This window comes from Schistocerca serialis, chromosome 3 (genome assembly GCF_023864345.2).
Source record: "Schistocerca serialis cubense isolate TAMUIC-IGC-003099 chromosome 3, iqSchSeri2.2, whole genome shotgun sequence".
Taxonomy (NCBI): Eukaryota; Metazoa; Arthropoda; class Insecta; order Orthoptera; family Acrididae; genus Schistocerca; species Schistocerca serialis.
Genome location: NC_064640.1, coordinates 140,588,397 through 140,600,064, shown reverse-complemented (window position 1 = coordinate 140,600,064; position 11,668 = coordinate 140,588,397).

Here is an 11,668-nt window from a genome sequence, read left to right as displayed (position 1 = left end):
CTCGATGATTTACCGTCTATCACTATGAACTGTGACCTCTCTGAGAGGAAATCACGAAGCCAGTCACACAACTGAGACGATACTCCATATGCACGCAATTTGATTAATAGTCGCTTGTGAGGAACGGTATCAAAAGCCTTCTGGAAATCTAGGAATATGGAATCGATCTGAGATCCCTTGTCGACAGCACTCATTACTTCATGGGAATAAGGAGGTAGCTGTGTTGCACAAGAACGATATTTTCTGAATCCGTGTTGGTTATGTATCAATATGTCATTTTCTTCAAGGTCATTCATAATGTTCGATTACAGTATATGCTCCAAAATCCTACTGCAAATTGAGGGCAGTGATATGGGTCTGTAATTCAACGGGTTAATCCTATTTGCTTTCTTGAATATTGGTGTGACCTGTGCTTCTTTCCAGTCTTCAGGAACAGACCTTTTGTCAAGTGAGCGGTTGTATATGATTGCTAAGAAAGGCGCTATTGTGTCTGCATACTCTGAAAGTAACCTGATTGGTATACCATCTGAACCGGAAGACTTGCCTTTCTTAAGTGATTTGAGTTGTTTCGCAACACCTAAGGTATCAACTGTTATGTCAATCATGCTAACAGCTGTTCTGGTTTCGAATTCTGGAATATTTATTTCGTCTTCTTTCGTGAAGGAATTATGGAAAACTGTATTTAGTAATTCCACTTTAGTGGCACCATCATCGGTAACATTTCCATCGCTATCGCGCAGGGACAGTATTGACTATTACCTTCCCACTGGTCGATGACTTACGGGACAGTACTACTCTAGCCTCTTGAACGAACTACAGCAAAAGATAGTTGAAAAAGGCGTGGTTTTGACAAGGAAGAAAGTCATCTTTCATCAATACAATTAGCTCCCACACACATGTGTCGTCGCCATTGCAAAAATACATGAGCGAAGATACAAGTTGTTGCCATATCCGCTTTATTTGCGTAATTTAGCTCCATCAGACTTCAGACTCTTCCCAAATCTCAAAATTTTCGTCGATGGACGGAGATTCTATTCAAACGTGAAATAACATCCGAAGTTGATTGGTATTTTGCAGGCCTGGAGGAATCTAATTTTCGAGTTGGGATCAAGCCACTGGAACATAGCTGGACCAAGTATATTCTTGTACAGGGAGACAACACTGTAAAATAAAAAAGTTTCACTGATATAAGTCGTCATTTTCTATTCAATTCCGAGAACTTTTCAGACTGCCCTTGTACGTACGCCTCTTACGACTGATCCATCGTTGAGGTAGATCCTTGTTAAGAAATGCTATTATATCTAGGTGGACTTATAGAAACGGAGAACACAAAAATAGCTTTTGTTGCTGTGTTATCGGCATTTCGACCAGAGTGACACTGGGTAATGGATGAGCGAGCAAAGTGGCTACACCATGGAGATACGTGCGTTATCCAGTGAGTCAGAATTTTACCTCTTTTGCGAATGATGCGAGTCGTTCAGTACACCGACGACTCATAGAGGGGTTTAATTCGCAGTAGGCCTATATGGAGGTCGTAGTTCGGGCTGGAGGTAGTTCTGTGATGTTTCCAGGGCGTTTTCATTCAAGCGGCGATCAAAACGTTTCCGTTCGGAGGCCGTACGGTCCAGAATCTATGTGCAAATCAGGAGACAATCATCTCACCGACGCACCAGGCTGAAGATATCCGTTTGGTAAAACAACGTGTCCTACTGCGCGAAGGAGTCCGTAACTGCCTGCTGGACACTCTCGTCCGACAGGAATTGTGGACACTTGAAGCCTCTTTTAAGGGACAGAAGGTGTGCTAATCGGATGAGGAGAGATGAGTACCATAGGGCGGGCGCTCGAGTGTCTCCCGCTTGAGCTGGCCTAACTTCTGCCTTACGACATTTGTGACGTGGGGACTCACGCTATCATGAAGCAGCAGCAAACCTTGTCGTGCACCATTCCACGACGATTGTTTTCGATTGACAGGTTGCCCCATACACATTCTTCGTTCAGCGATGCATGTCTGCAAGTATTTGTCTTTCGGCACCCAGGAAAAGAATAACAGTACGTTGGTCCTGTTTGGACTCATTGGTAAAGACGTCGCTATAGTTTACGTCACCTCATTTATCGCACGCACTTTGGAAAGACTCGAATGCCACATTTATCCCTTGCTTAATGTCGGTGCTTATGTACCCGCATCGGAGTCGCGCTACTTTGCATATACGCGGCAGCAGCGCCCTCAAACGGAAACTTTATGATCGCCCCTTACACAATGCCTGGTCCCACTCATTCATATTACCGGGAATAACCACCAGGATGGTTATTTCAACATTCTCGGTGACCAAGTGTTTCCTTTCCTTGTACATCTTCGCGCTGCTAACACTCCCGTCTTTGAAGATGGTAACAACTGTGTTCCCAAGGCAGCGTACATACTTTTCTGGTTTGACCAACACTCAGGCGCCCTATCGCACCTAGAATGTCCCACTAAATCACCAGACCTTAATCTCACAGAAAGCACCTTAGGCTGTTCGGCACAGCGAATGAAACGCAGCAATATACATCCACGCAAGTTGGTAACTCTACGAGATCTTACTGTCAGTGAGTGGTTTCATCTGGTTGTGGCATACCAGAATAAACTTACGAACTCTCTTCCTCGCTGGACTGAGGCCATTATGAGTTCGATAGGCTGTGTTGCAAAACATTGACGTAGTATCTCCCGGGAGTGGCTAAATTTTAGACATATGTGTTCAGGTACGCTAGCAAGGAGAATGTTTTCCCTATGCCCTCGATCATCCGGCAGTTGTCAGTCATACCATACGTCAGTAAATATTAGATTCAAAAGCAGTAAGCTACGGTCCGCTGAGAAGCAAGTCGCGCGGAGTAGCCGAGCGGTCGTGGGCGCCTTGTCACGGTTCACGCGGCTCCTTCCGTCAGAGGTTCGAGTCCTCCCTCGGGCATGAGTGTGTGTGTTGTCGTTAGTGTAAGTTAGTTGAAGTTAGATTACGTAGTGTGTAAGCTCAGGGACAGATGACTTCAGCAGTTTAGTCCCATAAGACCTTACCACAAATTTCCCGAAAATTTGAGAAAATGGTTCAAATGGCTCTGAGCACTATGGGACTTAACTTCTGAGGTCATCAGTTCCCTAGAAGTTAGAACTACTTAAACCTAACTAACCTACGGACATCACACACACCCATGCCCGAGGCAGGATTCGAACCTGCGATCGTAGCGGTCGCGCAGTTCCAGACTGTAGCGCCTAGAACCGCTCGGCCACCACGGCCGGCAAAAATTTGAGAAGCACGGTTGGACAGCACTCGTTTCAAAATACAAATCTTCACTTTTACACCTCGAACATTTAAAATTCGATTTTTTATATATCTGCATGAGCGCAAGGGCTTCTTATTTCACACCGGCCGCCATGGCCGAGCGGTTCTAGGCGGTTCAGTCCGCAACCGCGCGACTGCTACGGTCACAGGTTCCAATCATGCCTCGGGCATGGATGTGTGTGATGTCCTTAGGTTAGTTAGGTTTAAGTAGTTCTAAGTTCTAGGGGACTGATGACCTCAGAAGTTAAGTCCCATAGTGCTCAGAGCCATTTGAACCATTTTCTCAAATTTTCGGGAAATTTGTGGTAAGGTCTTATGGGACTAAACTGCTGAAGTCATCTGTCCCTGAGCTTACACACTACGTAATCTAACTTCAACTAACTTACACTAACGACAACACACACACTCATGCCCGAGGGAGGACTCGAACCTCTGACGGAAGGAGCCGCGTGAACCGTGCTCAGAGCCATTTGAACCATTTGTTTGTTTTACTGCGGATACACTAGTATCGTCCGAAATCCTACGGGGAATCAATAATTTGCGAGTGAGGGGATAATGGACGAGGGACGCTACAAGCTAAGGATTTGGGTAGTACGGCAAGCGGGTCCGGATAAGCGCCGACCAAAGTGTGGAACACATTACGCAGTTCATTCAGAAGAGTATTCATGGATCTTACCAGTTCTGAGAAGTTTTGCAGCATAATTAATTTCGATTGGATACACGAACGAACCGTTACGGACTGTTGTCCTCCTCTGCTGGAGATTGGAATGTCTTTTTTATTTGGCATAATGTCGTAAGTCAATTATTTTCATTTATTGCTGGAGTGTGTACCTGAATATTTTGTTACAATTTTCTGCCTTATACTACATTTTGTAATGATTTGTGTGATTCTTTGTGAGAAGTGTGGAATAAACTTCTAACATGATCTGTTTAAAAAGAAAGCGATTAAGCCAACTGCTAGCGCAAAAGAAAAGGTGGTCAAGGGAACCACTCCACAGAAGCGGAGCATGCGGGTTCGAGTCCCGGTCGCTGGAAGGCACGAGTTTCCCACCCATCCTTTCCCTTTCCCTCCCCATGCTTTATTTCATGTACATATTCGAGTTTTTACTTGAGGACGGCAGCGTCACTACGAGGCCAGCTGCGGGCCACGAATTGTCACTTGCCTCTGAGGCAGGCCGGGGATTGACAGTAGGAAGCAAACGCCGGCCCGTCGTGACCTTCACTAAGGACCCCGGCGCTGCGTGGGCGGCGGTGACTGGCCGCGACTGCAAGCCGTCCCCAAAGCCGGCCGGCGCCTTCCCAACCGGTTCCCCGCGCCACACACTTGCAATGTCTGCCAAATCCAGTTCCGTTTACATTGATAATTAATACTTTCGGTAATTGTGAGGTTTTATGGCACGTCGACGACGAGGTCATTAGAGACGGAACGTAGGTTCGAGTAAGTGAATGATGGAGAAGGAAATCGGGCGTGTCCTTTAGAGAGGGGACGTACTAGCATTTAAGTTAAGTGATTTAGGAAACCGCAGGGAGCGTAAATTAAGATGAGCGGACGCTGGATTGAGCCCCGATCCTCCTGAATGCAAAGCCTGTGAGCTAATCACTGCAACACCTCTCTTGGAAATTAATACTTTACTCTGTCATTTGAGTTTGTTAGCTTCGTGCTCTTTCCGTGTCTCAAAACATTTGTGAGATAGGAGTGATGAGGCAGAGCATTATGACTACCTGCTAAACAGCGCGTTAGACCACCTTTTGGAGCGAAGTACCGCAGCGATCACGCGTGCAATGGGTTCAAGAAGCCCTTGGCAACTGTCTACGCACAGGTCGCGCAGTTCCCGTAAACTGCGGATCGGTGGTTTGTGGGCACCAAACTGGCAGCCGATATCGCTCCACATGCGTTCCATCGGGTTCCCATCAGGGAAATCTGGTGGCCGAGATGTCAACGTAACTTCGCTGATATGTTTCACATGCCAATGTATCACAATAAGAGTTATCCTGCTGGAAGATAACATTACCTTCGGGTAGAAATCGAAGGGATTCTGGTAGTTTGCAGTAATTTTCACGTATTCTACAGTTGCCGTGGTGCCTTAGATTACTACTGCAGGTACCATGGAAGACGAGGTAAGGGTCCCTCATAGTGTAATACTGACCCTACCTGCTTGCGTACGTGGAGCGGTAAATGTTTTTAGCAGCCGTTCGCCTTTATGACGGCGTATCCGGACACGAGCATCGGGCCGGCCGGAGTGGCCGTGCGGTTCTAGGCGCTACAGTCTGGAACCGAGCGACTGCTAAGGTCGCCGGTTCGAATCCTGCCTCGGGTATGGATGTGTGTGATGTCCTTAGGTTAGTTAGGTTTAATTAGTTCTAAGTTCTAGGCGACTGATGACCTGAGAAGTTAAGTCGCATAGTGCTCAGAGTCATTTGAGCCACGAGCATCGGCCTGGTGTAACAGAGACGTGATTCATCTGACCAAGCGACACGTTTATATTCAACCACGGCCCAACCTTCAAGATGTAATACTCACTGCAAGCGTAACTGATGATGTTGTTGGATCAACGTGGGAAAACGCAAAGGTCATCTGTTGCGAAGTCCTGTGTTCAACAATGCACGCTGAACGGTGTGAACCGACACACTTGTGTCTGAATCAGGAGACCTGCCACAGATTGGTGCTTTTATTGCTTTACAAAGCGGGCAAGTTTCGACCTCCACGTTCCGTGATAAGTTGTGGACATTCATCACGTGGCTATTCGTGGTAATGCCGTCCTTCACACACTTTCCACAGGTCCTCACGACAGTAGCACGCCAACTGCCCACCAGCTGCGCCGTTTCCGAGACACTCGTGCCCAGGCGCTGGAACAAACACTGTGAAAGTCGCTTACGCCAGTGGATTTCCCGCATTCAGTCTCGGATTCATCATCATGTCCTGGCTCATCAGTGCATATTGATGAATGCGCTTTAATTCAGAAATGGTTCAAATGACTCTGAGCACTATGGGACTTAACATCTGAGGTCATCAATGCCCTATAACTTAGAACTACTTAAACCTAACTAACCTAAGGACATCACACACATCCATACCCGAGGCAGGATTCGAACCTGCGACCGTAGCAGTCGCGCGGATCCGGACTGAAGCGCCTAGAACCGCTCGGCCACCACGACCGGCGCGCTGTAATTAATAAGAAACAATTCAATCGAGATGTTTTAGAATGACAAAACACAAGCATCTTATCATTTTTCAATTTCCGCCATATTTAATGCGTGACCTCACTTAAAATTGCTCAGTGGTGGTATTTACATTTGTTTGATCAATACTAAGCAAAATATTATGTATTGAACTACTTTACAATTCACTGAATTTTTGTGTGTGACGTCTCGACTGGCCTGATGCAGTCTCCGACGTCTTTAATCAGTGATGTTTTAATTTGGAGTACTTTTTGTAGAAATCATATTTTATAATTACAACTGCATGTTTCAGTCAATGGAAGACAGCGGAAGCTACACAAGTTCCTTTATCAGGAAAGTGTGCGCTACGTACAACATACTTTAATAAATACCAACGGATAAATGCTCCTAACTGAGGACAAAAAAGGCAAATATGTCTCTTCCTAAAAAAAAAAAAAAAAAAAAACTGACTGAGAGCTGCCTCATTCTACCTTTCTATGTACCTTTAAAGTTTTTCCCAAAAATTTTTGGCATTGGAACATATTCGCGCTCTTTTTAACATGCGATTCACATATTGGGTAGCCGAAGGCTTTAGCGGGTCGCTTTCGGCATTCGGGGAGGCGAAACTGGACCGGTTAGAATCTGCCTCACAAATTAACGACGAGAACTGGTGAATCGGCCATCCTGGGTGTGGCTTTTTGGCAGTTTTCCACATCCAACTAGGTAAATACCGGGCTGGTACCCACGTCACACCTCAGATACACGCTAGCAAACATTTAGAAAATGTTCTCTCACTTGAACATGAGATTCGCTGTAAACACAGACAGAGGGGTACACAGATTCCATTCCGGGGGCAATGCTAGTGTCTGGAAAGGCATCCGGCCACCAAATGTTACCAACATTGCCAAACTCATAGTATAAACTCCAACCCCGTACAGAAATGGGAAAGTGCAAGAGGAGGTGGTGGTGGAGGATGAGGAGGAGGAAGAAGAAGAAGAAGAAGAAGAAGAAGAGGAAGAGCATCCCACAGTCAGATACTGCTCATTTGTCTGGAAAACAACAGGTATGAGAACGACCTTCTAAAGGTCAACCGTTATCTTTGAAACCATTCTTCTCATTTCTCATTATTTTTACTTTTGGTTGCTTCCAGCCAATCTTGTATCTTCTGTTGAACTCTCCTCTTCCCTTCATTGTCCAAAATTCACCTTTCAAAAATATTTAGTAAGCTGATATTTTGTTTAAATAGTCTGTTTCTCTCGTTTGAAGCGGTATCTCCAGGTGCCTGTCATATTTCTCTAATTTCTTCACAGGATTGTGCTCTCTTCGGAGCTGCTCTTTGCTTGTACTGCTCCTCGGCGTGGCAGAGCCGCTTATGGTTTTATGACTGCTGTTATCGCTGTCTACATTTCGTAGACACGCAGAACGAAGCTGACGAACTGTTTCCTCGTTTCAACACTGAAATATTTGGTTATTCAGAGCTCTCGTCTTCATGTAAAAGTGTTATGCGCTTGCATCCTTTCTTTTCAATTTCAATGCCGTATATGACTCTGTCAAAACAGTAGAAGTTACCTATATTAAATTTATTATCTCAACCTCCGCTGGTAACTGAATTAAAATCTACAATTCCAGAACTGTCAATGATGAACGTAGTAATATTAGTCTTTTTTCTGGTATAGGCTGATACTTGGATGCATTTTATGACAAATGGTACTTTCCATTGCTTATTGTGCACAACAGAACAAAAAAATTATCTAGTTTATATAGTTGCACTAGAATTAATCTTCGCCATTCTTGCAACTTTATATTTACATGTATAAATGCAGATGTAAAACGACGTTCCACAATTAGATTTGTAGAAATAGGCGTCTAGACATTGTCTTCTAAAGGAGTTATTTTGCATCCCACATACTTGGACTAAAACGTTAAAAATGTTCATTCAAGTCTCAAATGCAGGACTCAAACGGGAAAAAAGGATATTCCACTATTTACTCTGGGAAAAAAATCACACACATACAACATTTTGAAGGTAAATATACTCGCTACCGCAGCCCTTCCTGCTAAATCGATTTGCCATCAGAGGCTTCACCGTCGATGATATGCTGAAACTAACTAAATATATAGGATCACACTGATACTTTTAGGCCAACTGCAGAATGCTGCAAATGTAACAGCTTCCTCAGAGTGATTGTGATTGTAAGTGAAGTTATATGTTAAGCATTTTTAACGTTCCTTGTTGTGATTACATTTGTTTCAGTTTATTTTGGCACGCTTCCTAATAACCTCGCTAAATCGATATACAAACAAATGTACAGAATGTCCCAAAAGAACACCAACAAACTTTAGGGACAGGTTCCCTATATAAAAACAGGTAAAAAAATCTGGTAAACATGGAGTCTAAAATGCATCAACTTCAGACAGGGGTGGTCAAGAATTCTGCCCACAGGCCATGCCCTGGGGCGAGTGCCATAGAGCCCGACCTGGCTGGCACGGTTCCCCCACCGCCACGCTACGCTGGCGAAGCTTGAGGAGGGGGAAACTGCGAACGAGCCGCATTTAAATTGCAATGCAGTCGCACTGGGTAAGACTTAGTTTTATATTTCATGTTTCTCAACAACACAGATAAAAACAAAAAAATCAGCATTATTTAATTATTTTTGATTCTCTGAAGAAGTAATGTTTATCTGGTACAACCTGTCAGCATACGGACAGACGCAGACAATTTCATAGATTTTTGCAGTCAGGTTGCCACGTAATTGTGACTTATTTAGTTTCATAATCGAAAAAACCTCTTTCATACATACGTTGGTCGAAATACTGTAGTTGGTTGGTTGGTTTGGGGGATTCAAGGGACCAGACTGCGACGGTCATCGGTCCCGAAATACTGTAGTATTTTTGCAATCTCAAAATGGAACCATGAGAACTCTACCTGAGGCAAGGAATGCAGACAACCTGGACGCTGTTAACATCAAAGTGATTTGTCTTTAGAACGGTACGAACCTTGCTGATCAGTCAGTTACATTTGCACATGCACAGGGGTACTTTCAACCGAAAAAGCAAATGGTCTGGAAAACAGCTCGAAAACAAATGTAAAATGGGTAGTTTCCTCAAAAGGTGTAGGGAACTTAACTTGTTATTCTTTCAAGACCACAGAGAAATCCTCAAACCTTGCCTTCTCTTTAACGGGAGTGAGCTTACGTAACTGGGCTATGTTTGTCAGAATGTGTCCCTTCTACAACACGATTTTGGTTTTAAATTCATCCTCCACCAAATCTGAAACACGTTGTTTCTCTCCTAGCAATCTCCTACTGTGGACAGTGTGAAGTAAAGTCCACTTAAAATGCGAGGTATCCAATCCATTCCAGATGTTCTAATTTTCGTTTCTGCACTCGTTTTTCCTTCATAAATTCAACAATGGCGAGTTTTAAATCGAAATATCGTTCCAGGCATGCCCGTTTACTTGACCAACGGTACTTTGCAGTATCATATAAGGTATCCATACTCTTCGTTCATTTCTACCGAAAACTGCAGCAGCAGACAGTGGAATAATGCGTGCGACTCCAGAAATTTTAGTGTTCGTACCACCAACTTTTTCACGTGCTCCATGGCTGCAAATTTAGCACAAAGTGCTTCTTGATGTAGAGAACAATGAATCCCATCTGTCGAGATTGTTGTAAATTTTGGTTCTTTCATTGTCAACTAAATATTTAAATTCTTTCTGCGTGATGTTGTAATGTCGTTTCCTAGCAAATTTGCAGTACCCGTCGCTTATGCGACTGCATAATGTACATTGAGAATTGTCACCCATGTCTTCTGTCATTCCCATCTATTTTCAGAGGTTTGTGACAATAGATCGATAAGCGGTTTTTTTCTTTTTTTTTTTTTTTTTTTTTTAGCTGGACCTGTGAACGTTCTCCATACCAGAAACAAATACCAAATTGAGACCACGATTCTGCTGAAGTTAAGAGAGTTGTGCCGGCCAAAAAATGCCGTACCGCAGTACTGAATGAAAATATTGCTCTTTTCCGGCTGCTTCCGAGAAGGACCGAGAAAGCCATGGTTCAAATGGCTCTGAGCGCTATGGGACTTAACTGCTATGGTCATCAGTCCCCTAGAACTTAGAACTACTTAAACCTAACTAACCTAAGGACATCACACACATCCATTCCCGAGGCAGGATTCGAACCTGTGACCGTAGCGGTCGCGCGGTTCCAGACTGTAGCGCCTAGAACCGCTCGGCCCCTCCGGCCGGCGACAGACCATGTCTTGGAACTCCCGCGACCCGCACACCCGGCACTCGTGAAGTTTGCCACACCATGGCCGACCCTGCCTGAAGAGGTTTGAGCACTTGTTCATCTTCGCTAGTGTGAAACACATCTCTTCCACTGAACAAGTGCTCGTAGCTCGAAGATACGCATGAAAGAGCCCATGTTTACTACACATTTTTTTCTAGTTCTGTCCCTTACCACCTCCTCCTAATATATTTAAAACAAAGAGCTTGCAGTAGAAGAGATGTATTTCATAGTATCGAAGATGAACAAGTGCTCATATCTCTTAAGGTAAGCACCGTAGAGCCCTTGTTTACTAGACATTTTTTCCTTGTTTTGGTGCAAGAAACCTGTCCCTGAAGTCTGTTGGTGTTTTCCTGCGACACCATGTATACACGGTGTGTGTCTCCTATGAGTCGTCAGGCGCATTTTATCTTGTGTTTCGGCAGATATCTGCAACTACTTATTGAAATTTGTAGCTGCTGTCAGCCCAAACCAATACTGCTCATCACATCTTGCATTCGACGCCCAGTGTCGACGCAAAGATTCGGTTTGTTTCCTTTTACAAGAAAAAAGATTTTTCAAGCGGAATTTTACGTACCTATTTGACAGGGCGGTCCTAGACTAGCCTAGTGCGATATTCGTTTTACCGTCATGTATTAACAGGGACAGTAAAACAAGGAGCTTTGTGACCGAGCGGTTCTAGGCAGCCGGCACGGTAGCTCAGCGTGTTCGGTCAGAGACTTACATGCCCTCGGTAAAAAAAAAAAAAAGAAAAAACTGTGTTAATCGATCAACGACGAATTTAAACGGGTGTCTTACGACGTCCGCCCCGAGCAGATGCAACAAACATAAGTGAACAAAGTGAGGTTAAAAAAATACATAAAAAATAAAAGCGCTTCAGTCCGGAACCGCACTGCTGCTACGGTCGCA